The following is an 11429-nucleotide window of genomic DNA, read 5'->3' on the forward strand; positions in this document are numbered from 1 at the left end:
TACAGGAAATTTGAAAAGATAATACAGAGCATTCTCTATGTCCCCCTCACCAGTTTTCCCTACTGTTAACACCTAACTCAACTTTGGTACCTTTATCACAAGGTAAGAAACCAATACTGGTACATTTGTTATTTTTTTTAATTGGGGTATAGTTGCCTTACAATATTGTGTTACTTTCTACTATACAATGAGATGAATCAGCTTTGTGTATACATATAACCCCTCCCTCTTAAGTTTCCCTCCCACCCATCCCCATCCCAGCCCTCTAGGTCATCACAGAGCACCAAGCTGAGCTCCCTGTACTGCAGCAAGTTCCTGCTGGCTGTCTATTTTACACATGGTAGTGTGTGTATATATGCCAATCCTGTCCTCCCGGTTCACCCCACCCTCCCTGCCCCTCCCGATGTCCACACTTCAGTTCTCTATGTCTGCATCTCTATTTCTGCCCTACAAATAGGTTCATCTGCACCATTTTTGTAGATTCTCTACATATAGGAAGAGAATATAGTTAATATAGGAACCACACAATTCAGGTGCCACAATCTACCTCCAAGCATTCCCTATGCATTTTTATCATATCTCAGGGACATTGCCACCTCCCTCCACACTGAGGTTCTAGAGCTCTTGAAATGCCATTTTTAAGAGAAGGACTAAAGACAAAGAAAAAGGAAACATTCTTTGGACTCCTTTTTTTTAATGTTCCATCAACGAACTATGCCTTTGGTCTAGGCTGGTTGACTTACAGACCGCGTGGGATGCTAAGACAGCCAGAAGACAAGGTGCGCTGTTGCATTGCCGCTTCCCAACGAGTAAGGCCCCTACGCCCGAACGAACAACAGGTAGTGAATGGAGTTGTCCTTGTGGAAATCTTTAGGGATATTCATCACGAATGGTAACCATCACAGCCAAAGTTGGGAGGGAAAGAGACTTTGATCACACTTAAAAAAATTTATTTATTTTATTTATTTATTTTATTTGGGGCGGCATTGGGTCTTAGTTGTGGCATGCGGGCTTAGTTGCTCCATGGTATGTGGGGTCTTAGGTCCCTGACCAGGGATGGAACCCTCATCCTCTGCATTGGAAGATGGATTCTTAACTCCTGGACCACCAAGGAAGTCCCAATCACACTTTCTGTTTCTATCCCTTCTTCCTATTTTTTTCCTTACCCCTTCCTTGATCAGTGATACAAGAAGACAGCTTCTTTGGTCTTTTTGTCCATGGCTGTTTATAAGTATGGTCAAGTGGTTACTAATGGAACCACCAGGTATCTCCATGGGGCTGAGGGGATCTTGAAAGAAGGTAGATGAGTTGGCCTGAGAGTTATGGGCTGTAGGAATGCAGAAGGGGGATGTATATCTGAGACGTACATTGTTAACAAAAACGGACTGGGCTATACATATAGGTCGGGCAGAGGATGGTGAGGAAATCTTGGAACTTTCCAGACTGAAAATACCCTCTAACTGGACTCAAACATCCAGTCACCTCCCCCCATTCCAGACCCCCAGAGCTTATTTTATCATTTGCTAAATGTACAGAATCGCCACTCAATATTCAAGGACAAAGGTCTCTCTGGGCTTTCCTCCCTCCTCATCTCTCACTCAAGGAATTTTGCAGATAAATCACCACGTTAATCCCCTGGCCTGAGAGTTATGGGCTGTGGGAACGCAGAAGGGGGATGCTGAAATGGGACTTGGGAACAGAAGGAAACCTTGGATGAGAAATGAAGGGTGAACTCACAGATGGGCAGCCCACCATCAGGAGAAGAGAGAAGTGGGTTGATCTCGGACAGGTGGGAATAGGAATGGTCATTTCAAAACAATGTAAGGTGAACATGCAGAGAGAGAGAGGGTTCAGGGCAGTGGGAAAGGGAAAGAAGGAGTTGATTGCTTAAGGAGAAGAACAGAAAAAGAAAGCTCTGTTGCAACTATGGGTGATGGTGAGAGGTAACCTTACAAGATCTGATAGGGGCCCTCCAAACTTACAAAGTGTTTGCTCCTGGGCTAAGAGACCGACTGCCAATCACTCCAGAGACCTTTGCCAGACCTGTATAGTTATCTCTTTCCACGTTGCCCTCTTTTCGACAATGAGGCTTGTAGACACAGCACCCTGATACAAAGCTGATGAGGACAATAGCAGACCCACCACCTTTGGTCCACAGCTCTGGGTGCTTCTCCACTGATTTGCTAGTTTGGGCTCAGAAAGGCAGGAGTTCTTGACTTTCCATCTTTACTGGAATTCTCTTCCATCGCTGGTGTGTGTGTGTGTGTGTGGAGATAACATGATGTTGTGCAGAAACATCACGTGTGTATTTTGTTGTTGTTCAGTCGCTAAGTTATGTCCGACTCTGCAACCCCATGGACTATGCTACACCAGGGTCCTCTGTCCTCCACTATCTTCCAGAGTTTGCTCAAGTTCATGGCCACTGAATCAGTGATGCTATCTAACCATCTCATCCTCATCTGACACTGATTCAACTACTGAGAGAGAGGATGAGACAGATAGGGGAAAGAAGAGAGACAAGACACAGAGACATAGAGGGATAAAGTAAATAATATTAACTGAACTCTACACACCCATTTTACTCAGTGAACATCTTATGACCCAGGAAGTCTTCAGGTGTAAAATGAGCTTCTGTTGTTCCCCAAACTGGTCTAGTTCCCCATGTGTCTCTCAAAATGTGGTAATTTAATCGATTTGTCAAAGATAATTTTAGATAAGAGTTTGGGATTAACATATACATACTACTATATGTAAAATAGATAAGCACAGGGAACTGCACTCAATATCGTGTGATAACCTATAAGGGAAAAGAATCTGAAAAAGAATATATAAACATATTTACATATGTATATGTATAACTATATATATGTATAACTGAATCACTTTGTTATACACCTAAAACTAATACAACATCGTAAATCAACTATATTCTTATTTTTATACAAAATAATTTCATCTTTAAGAGATATTTCTCACTGACTTCAGACTAACCCCACCATCTGTATGTTTGTTGGGGGCATGTAACTGTACTGTGTTTATGTGGGCACATGTGCAGGCATGCTCAGTCACTTCAGTCGTGTCCGACTCTTTGCAACCTTATGGACAGTAGCCCTCCAGGCTCCTCTGTCCACAGGATTCTCCAGGCAAGAATACTGGAGTGGGTTGCCATGCCCTCCTCCAGGGGATCTTCCTGACCCAAGGACTGAACCCATATCTCCTGCATCTCCTCCATTGCAGGCGGATTCTTTACCCACTGAGCCACCTGGGAAGCCCTGAATGGGCATATACATGCTATGAATATCTACAAACACATGTGTGGATATTGTAGGTACTTGTTAGTGTAGTGTGTGAATAAATCATGTCTGTAAGTAGGTGTGTGTTCCATATATGTTGCTGCATTTTGTACCATGTATACAGATATCCTTTTTTTTTTAACTTTGTATTTTGTATTGAGGTTTAGCCAATTAAAAATGTTGTGATAGTTTCAGGTGAACAGTAAAGAGACTCAGTCATACATATACGTGTATCCATTCTCCCCTAAACTCTCCTCCCATCCAGGCTGCCACATAACATTGAGCAGAGCTCCCTGTGCTATTCAGTAGGACCTTGTTGGTTATCCATGTTAAACATAGCAGTGTTGTATACAGATACTTTGTTTCGTGACTGGGTATATCTACGCTGAGGGCAGAAGTGGATGGATTTAACACAGATAGTGGGACACTGCAGAGGACAGAACTTCCTGTGACGCTGTCAAATGTATGTTGTTCCTTCTTCTGAACACTCAAGTGGGTTCTTATAGCTGAATTTATTCTTTCCTGCTGCCTAGAATTGCCCATTGCGAGTGCAGGTGTGCATATGTACACACATCTGTGAATCCGGGTCTATAAACTTGGACTTTCTTAGTTGTATTAGAAACTGACACCAAGCTGTGACATACGCCCTAGATCCCCCTTCATAAAGGAGGATTTTATCGTCACTGTTGCTTGAGAGTGATGCTGAAAGACGGTCCTCTGGACTCAGCCCTCTTTGGATATTTCCAAGATGGAAGAGGGGCTAGAGCCCACACTAGGTAACTAACACCAGGGTGTAAGAGACCAGACTCCTCACCCCAACCTGGGGCATCTGTGAAGGACCCATCTGAGCGCCAGATGCCCCATGGTCTGACTGAGGCCCATCCTGGGCTCATGTCAAAGCTCAGTTTCTTCCTCCATCTAATCTTGGTTTCCTACCCTCCCTTTACAGTTATTGGCCCCAAGTCATCTCCTTAATAAACTTCCTACATGCTAAATCTCCATCTCGGAGTCAGCTCATCTGGAGAAGCTCATCCGCCATGACACAGCAGGAACCAAAGTCTGGAATCACGGAGCCATAGTATGGAATGGATGTGAAGGGTCATCCAGTTGAGCCTCCCTCCCCTTCATTCAAACTGGTTCATTATCATGGTTCTGAGCTCAGACTCCAAAGTCATGCATGGGCGTTCAAATCCCACCGCTCAAAACAGCCATGTGACAGTGGACAAGTCCAACTCTTCTGAATCTCATTTTCTATAAACTAAGATAATAGTAGTGCCGACTGTCCAGGGTTATAATGAGAATTAAATAAGACAGGCAAAGCCTTCAGTCAAGGGTTCAGCACACAGTAAACACCCAATAAATATTAGCATCTTTCACTACCTTGTTCTGTGCTTGCTGGTGGGAAAATGTGTAGGCTAGAGTTTCTTGGGAGGCTTAACTATATTTGATAAATTAATCACACAATAAATGCCATACCAATGTTCCACTTTGTCAGATTTGAAATTCTCTTAAAACAGCATTTGGGCACCAAAATCCTGGCAGCTGAGCAGGAAAGGATGTCCGTGCTTGCCAGCCCTGTCTATTCCTGCTACTTCTCCAGCTACAAGTTTTAAAAGCTCTTGGGTAACCCAGACTCCCATTTAGCATAGTGGAGGCAGGAAGAGAGCTGACAGAGAGATTAAGCCTTCAAATAACATGAAGATGCATCAGAAAGTAGGGAGAGGAAGTGACCAGGGAGCAGTAAATCATTACATTGCAGAGGAAGGGAGGAAACAAGGTCCCTCTGTGGTAGCCAACCTCCAAGATGGGCCCCCAAGACTCTTGGCCTTCGCCATTCACATACTTGTATGCTTCCCTCCTCTGTTGAATAGGGCTGGCTTTCGTAACCAATAGGATATTGTGGAAGCATCAGAGGGTGACTTCCAAGGCTAGACAAGGCAATACTGCTACCTCATCACACTCTCTCGGATCATTCATTTGGAAGGAAGCCAGCTGCCATGTTATGAAGACAGTCAAGCAGCCCCATGGAGGGGTCCACTTGTGGCAAGAAAACTCCTGCCAACAGCCATGTGAATGAACCATCTTGGAAGTGGCTCCTCTGATCACCATCAAGCCTTCACATGAAACTGCAGCCCCAGCTGACATCTTGACAATACCCCCAAGAGAGACCTTGAGCCAGACTCACCCAGCTAAGCAGTCCAAAGTCCTGACAGAAACTCTCAGATGATAAATGTTTGCCCTGTTAAGCCTCTAATTTGGGGGGTAATAGGTAACTGCTATATCATCACTTCTTTTTTTAGGGAAGATCCATTTTATCCAATTTCACTCATTAGCTTGAAAGTGAAAATCCCTCAGTTGTGTCTGACTCTTTGTGATCCCATGGAAGTCCATGGAATTCTCCAGGCCAGAATACTGGAGTGGGTAGCCCTTCCCTTCTCCAGGGTATCTTCCCAACCCAGGAATTGAACCCAGGTCTCCTGCATTGCAGATGGATTCTTTACCAGCTGGGCCACAAGAGAAGCCCAAGAATACTGGAGCAGGTCACCTTTCCCTTCTCCAGGAGATCTTCCTGACCCAGGAATCGAACCAGTGCCTCTTGTACTGCAGGCGAATTCTTTACCAACTGAGCTATCAAGGAAGCCCCCTAATTAGCTTAAATGCTATGAAATTGCCAGTGTTTGACCATCTTAACCACAAACAAAATGGCAGTTCCATGTGGTACAATGTCTACAATGACTGAGGGAAGGGCTCAAGGGTCTGGATGAACACCAGCCTGTTTATGGCGTGATGCACACTGTTCCGATAAAGACCACAGAATGGCTGTGTTTCTGGAAGCCAGTGCCCTGCGAGAGGAACATCCTTCCAGATCACCTGCCTGCACCCACTCCCCTCTTCCCACCCAGACCCTTGGGCAAGCAGGAGGACTTCAGAGGTCCTCCCAACAACTCTTTCTCGGTCTCACGGTGCTGTTCTTTACAAGCCCCCAAGTTCAGCAAAGCTCCAAGCCCTTAAAAAGAAGTAGAAAGGCATCTTGCAACACAATTAGAGAGATTGGTTCAGGGGCCCCGCACACAGCACTCCATCCGGCAAAGCCTCAAAGGGTCCCAGGTGGACCATTTGCTGGCTTTCATTTCTCAGGGGCTGCTTCAGCAGGTGGCCACTAGCAGGTAGTCAATAGGGACCTTCTGGCTGAGGACCGGGGGCTCTTTGGAAAGGTCAAATCCAGGGGCTGGAGGGCACGGCTCAAGAGGTCATGAGGTCAGGACCCGTCACCGTGACAGATGAATCTAAGCCTGTCTCTGTCTCTCTCTCTCTCTCTCTGGAAGCAGGGCCAAGCCTCTTGAGACAGGAGAGGTGGGGGGGTGAGTGTTGGGGCCTCACAAAGAAAGCTGAGTCTGGTGTCTGGCCGGCACCTCTCAACTGGTCTTCATTAGGCGGCCCGACAGCCTCTCTCTTCTGCCGCCCTCTGTCCCTCACTGATGGGGCGCTGTCACCAGACCTCTCAACTGTTCCTCATTAGGTGAAACAGTACGCTTTTGTCCCGCATGAAGCCTTCTTTGTTCTGCCAACCCAGCCAAGCTAGAAAGCCAGAAACTGATACAAAACAATGCCACTCTATCCTGAGGGGACCCCCCCCTCCCTCCTCCCTCTTCCTCCCCCTGGACGGACAAGGCAGGGTGACTTTCCATATCCCCCCGCCACCACCACCACCACCCGCCCTGTCAGATCCGTGGATGTCTAGCTGAGATGGCGTCGGCTGGAGCAGGAGAAGCACGTTGAGCATAGACCGGCAGTTCGCAAACGTGGCTGCACATGGGAATCAACTGGAGATCTTCTAGCAAAGCCTGGTCCCCATCCCCAGACCTTCTGATCTGAGGGGTCTGAGCCATGACATCAGGACATAGGACTGGTAAAACCTCTGCACGTGACTCAAACGTGCGGAAAATTGGGGGACTACTGGTGAGGCAGAGAACTTGTTCTCAACTCTCTGTGCCCATCTGCCACCTTGGCACCCTTTAAAATCAAGGGTGGTCCATAAAGTAGGTCACATCGAAATGTCTGCCTGCTGGAAACAAGTAGGGAGGCCATTCCTGGATGTGCCTGGTGAAGACCAGCTCTGTCGAAGAAAGTGCTGTGGACGCAGCCAATGAAGCCACGGTGGAGTGTCTTAATTCCAGTTTTCAGCATCTTAAATCCTGCACAGAAATTACATCCCTGGGGGACTCTGCCTCTGTTTCTCCTCTCTGATCCTTCTCACTATTCCCTTGAGCTAAAACTCCACATCCTCAAAAACACAGCTGGTTCCAGGGAGCCTTGGTTGGCTAGAATCAGGTTGTCTAGCCAACTCCCACTCCCAAGGCAATGCTGAAGGGTCTAACTGTGCAAAAATACTGAGTTTGTGAGCCCAGTATGTCTCAGTTCAGTTCAGTTCAGTCGCTCAGTCGTGTCTGACTCTTCGCAACTCCATGAATCGCAGTATGCCAGGCCTCCCTATCCATCACCAACTCCCGGAGTTCACTCAAACTCACATCCATCGAGTTGGTGATGCCATCCAGCCATCTCATCCTCTGTCGTCCCCTTCTCCTCCTGCCCCCAATCCCTCCCAGCATCAGGGTCTTTTCCAATGAGTCAACACTTCGCATGAGTTGGCCAAAATATTAGAGTTTCAGCTTTAGCATCAGTCCTTCCAATGAACACCCAGGAATGATCTCCTTTAGAATGGACTGGTTGGATCTCCTTGCAGTCCAAGGGACTCTCAAGAGTCTTCTCCAACACTACAGTTCAAAAGCATCAATTCTTCAGTGCTCAGCTTTCTTCACAGTCAAACTCTTACATCCATTCATGACCACTGGAAAAACCATAGCCTTGACTGGACGGACCTTTGTTGGCAAAGTAATATCTCTGCTTTTCAATATGCTGTCTAGGTTGGTCATAACTTTCCTTCCAAGGAGTAAGCATCTTTTAATTTCATGGCTGCAGTCACCATCTGCAGTGATTTTGGAGCCCAAAAAATAAAGTCTGACACTGTTTCCACTGTTTCCCCATCTATCTGCCAAGAAGTGATGGGACCAGATGCCATGATCTTTGTTTTCTGAATGTTGAGCTTGAAGCCAACTTTTTCACTCTCCTCTTTCACTTTCATCAAGAGGCTTTTGAGTTCCTCTTCACTTTCTGCCATAAGGGTGGTGTCATCTGCATATCTGAGGTTATTGATATTTCTCCCAGCAATCTTGATTCCAGCTTGTGCTTCTTCCAGCCCAGTGTTTCTCATGATGTACTCTGCATATAAGTTAAATAAGCAGGGTGACAATATACAGCCTTGACATACTCCTTTTCCTATATGGAACCAGTCTGTTGTTTCATGTCCAGTTCTGTTGCTTCCAGACCTGCATATAGGTTTCTCAAGAGGCAGGTCAGGTGGTCTGGTATTCCCATCTCTTTCAGAATTTCCCACAGTTTATTGTCTCAGTATCCACTATTTGTTTTATAGGCTGAGTAGGAAGATGGAGTGTAATATCAAGACAAAGAAGACTCTCACCTCCCACCATGGCTGGCGGCAAAGTAGTTCCCCTCCCAAGGTCTACTAGTATAAGTCTCTCCTGTTCTTGGTTCGGGCCTGAAATGATAACCTTACAGATTTATACAGGTTAGAGCCTCCCAACGCTGTTTCTAGAAGTGGGTGTTAGGTAGTGGACATGGATTTCACAATTAAAAATATAGGACTCCCAGGAAAATCTGAATTTCAGAAGAATAATAAATATTTTTAAGTATAAGAATGTCCTGTGCAATACGTGAGGATACACTTAAAGTAAAAGTTCTTAGTTATTTATCTGAAATTACAATTTCACTGAGTGTCCTGTATTTTATCTGGCAACTCTGGCGGCTCAGTGGCTGAGTTATGTCCGACTCTTGTGACCCCAGGGACTGTAGCCCACTAGGTTCCTCTGTCCTTGGCCCATGGACTTCCCAGGCAAGAATACTGAAATGGGTTGCCATTTCCTTTTCCAGAGGATCTTCCCAACCCAGGATTGAACCTGGGTCTCCTGCATTGCAGGTGGATTCTTTACTGACTGAGCCACCAGAAAGGAAAAGGTTAAGAGTTGTTGGCATGTGTGTGAATCAATTTAACTGATTTGCTGCCTGTTGAGCTTATGATAGTTTTTGAAGGAAAGGGATCTTCCAAGAGGGACAGGAGGGGATATTTTTTACTTTGGAATGATGTTCCAGGAATGATTCTAAAGCCACAGCAACAAATGGGAGAAAGAATGTCATGATTGATCAGCAATGTCTGCTGTGGGTCTGGGATGGAGAATAAAGGCATGCAAGCCACATATTTACAACCACAAGTCAGATTTGTAATGATGTATAATTAATGGGATCGTTGGGGTGTTGAACTCGGGTCATTTTTTTTTAATGAGAAAAAAAGAGAAGGAGAAGCAGGGTTTATCAATGAATGTGCAAAAGAAATAATAATGTGCTGATATTTTTTTTAAGGAAGTGGTAACCTTTTTTAAAAGAACATAATTACCACACTTTCTCCTTCTTGATCTTCTGATTCTTGTTCTTGCCTTGAAGCAGCTCTACTGATACCCGGTGGGCCTCCCTGGTGGCTCAGCAGTAGAGAATCCTCCTGCCAAGCAGGAGACACAAGTTTGATCCATGGGTCAGGAAGATCCCCTGGAGCAGAAAATGGCTACCCACTCCAGTATTCTTGCCTGGAGAATCCGTGGACAGAGGAAGGAGCCTGGTGGGCTACAGTCCATGGAGATGCAAAAAGTCTGACACGACTGAGGAACTAAACAATAATAACAACTGATGTTAGGCACCCCGTAGGTGCTTGACCGATGAGCCCGAGCCCAATCCCAACACTTCACCTTTCATCCCACCAGACAGATCATGAGTCCCCTAAGTTCATGCAATGGCAAAAACTGATGAACCTATAGAGAAAACTGCTTTTTTGAGAACGTCATGTCATTGAGTTTTCCTGCTCACCCCGATATCTCACCCATATGCTGCCATTCTCCCACAACACTGAGAACCATGGCTCCTTCCCGGCGGCAGACATTGACCAGGGAGGAAGCTAAGACCCACCCTTGAGTGGGAATGCCCACCTTCGTGCACATTCCGGATGGCAGAAGGAACCCATTCATCAAACTATGAAAACTGCCCCCCGCTCCCCAGGAAGAAGGACCATGAAGTGCTTGTAAATACATGTCTTTAGGTTTAAACAAATTGCATCATTATTTTTCTTTTTTGAGGGGCCTCCATGTGAAGGGAACTAGAGGCATGCTTTGGTATTTGTCCCGCACACAATACATGGCTGGGTCTCCTGCTGTTTCCGTATCTTCTGCCCAAGCCAACTGGCCAGGCCCGCGGCCTCCCAACAGGAGAGGGGTGCCAATTCCTAGCATTCTATTTTCATATTGTTTGATGATAAAAATCGCTCCCGCAGGACGAATGGCAGTGAACAAAAACAGGAAGCAGCCCCCTGATTAGATAGGGACAGGGTGGCCTGTGGAGTGGAAAACAAAATGACTAAGATGATAAATGAGTGGACATGGACACCGCCATCCCCTCCTGAACAGGCCGAGAACGAGTGGGAAGAAGAAATCAGGGAATAAGTTGAGACTTGGGCTGGAAATGGGGGCGAAGGAGGCTTGCCCTGAAGCACCCATGGGTTAACGCCACTGGGACAACCATTTGGTTTTCAGATACTTCCTTTGAAAATCTTGCTAAGGTGATTTAGCATTTTGCTTTGAAACACGGAGGTCCTTTGAAACCTGTGGTCTCGGCTGAAACTGAGTCAGCACCTATTTTGTCATCTTCTGACTCTAGGACGTGGGTTCTCAACTGGGGAAAGATAATTTAGTTCTCTGGCGGATATTTGACAAGGTGAAATGACAACCCACTCCAGTACTCTTGCCTGGAGAATCCCATGGATGGAGGAGCCTGGTGGGCTACAGTCCACGGGGTCTCAAAGAGTCGGACACGACTGAGCAACTTCACTTAAAGACATTTTTGGTTGCCATGGTGTCTTTATTTTATTAAAAATGTGGGTAACACTAGCCCAGTGTCTTACTCGAATTGTCTGGAGTAAGAAAGAGGTTGGAGATGAATCCTGGTCCAGAGCCCTCA

Source organism: Bubalus kerabau, chromosome 16 (assembly GCF_029407905.1).
Source record: "Bubalus kerabau isolate K-KA32 ecotype Philippines breed swamp buffalo chromosome 16, PCC_UOA_SB_1v2, whole genome shotgun sequence".
In the NCBI taxonomy this organism is placed as follows: Eukaryota; Metazoa; Chordata; class Mammalia; order Artiodactyla; family Bovidae; genus Bubalus; species Bubalus kerabau.